The 939-nt window shown below is 50.9% G+C and overlaps 1 protein-coding gene across 1 annotated transcript in view; it reads left to right on the top strand.

Annotated features, from left to right (window-relative positions):
- The window catches only part of HEXA (hexosaminidase subunit alpha), a 29,017-nt gene that overhangs the window by 1,398 nt on the left and 26,680 nt on the right, over positions 1-939 (top strand). The gene's annotated exons all lie outside the window — the stretch shown is intronic.

The following is a 939-nucleotide window of genomic DNA, read 5'->3' as shown; positions in this document are numbered from 1 at the left end:
GTGAGTTGGACTTGTCCTGCCTTGTTCCCAGGCCCTGAGAGAGCCTGCCTGGGGTCAGCTCCCCCAAGGCTCCGGAGACGCCCTCTGGGCTTTTGCTCAGCCCTCTTGATCGCAGGCACTCCACTTCCTCCTGGAGCTGTATTAGGTTTTCCTCCAGAGATGCCTACTACTGTCAATCAGGAGATCAATTTATTGAAAATACTGTGCCAGCAGAAATCCAAGCTTCTGACCATGTTCAAGCGATGCGGGATCCTAGTGAGGCTGTGACCAAGGTCTGGGTAGAGGAGACCAGAGAAAACACTCCAAGTCAGGGAGACATAATGCGGGAACTATGCAAAGTTACATACAAGTGTCTAACACATAGAATGTTCAGCTGGCGGATCACGAGGTGAGGAGTTCGAGACCAGCTTTGCCAACATAGTGAAATCCCGTCTCTATTAAAAGTACAAAAATTAGCCGGGTATGGTGGTGCGCGCCTGTAGTCCCAGCTACTCGGGAGGCTGAGGCAGGAGAATGGCTTGAACTCGGGAGGCGGAGGTTGTGGTGAGCCGAGATCTGGCCGCTGAACTCCAGCCTGGGCGACAGAGGGAGACTCCGTCTCAAAGAAAAAAAAAACGTGTAAGCTGTGAAAGAAATCACAGAACATTTCCGTAAGAAAGTGAGTTTCCAGCGGCCACTTGGAATGGGGTGGTAGATGTGATTAGCCAGGACTGAAAAGAGGGTATTCCAGGCAGGAAGAAAGGCTTGAATAGAGGCACAAAGAGTTATGATTGAGCTCAAAGTTCAGGTCTGGTGGATGTGATGAGGGTGGGGGCTGGGATTAAAGAGGGATAAGGATGGGAAAAGTGTGGCTTGGGTGTGGTGTAGACCTCCTTCCTGTGGAAGTGTATACTCAAATGCAGGGTGCTTGTCAGCTTGGCTGTCATTAAGCAGCCTTTC

The sequence above is a fragment of the Sapajus apella genome, unplaced genomic scaffold (genome assembly GCF_009761245.1).
Source record: "Sapajus apella isolate SASKATOON/1434 unplaced genomic scaffold, GSC_monkey_1.0 scaffold55, whole genome shotgun sequence".
In the NCBI taxonomy this organism is placed as follows: Eukaryota; Metazoa; Chordata; class Mammalia; order Primates; family Cebidae; genus Sapajus; species Sapajus apella.
Note: the sequence above shows the minus strand (reverse complement) of the source record. Positions and strands in the feature narration are given on the sequence as shown.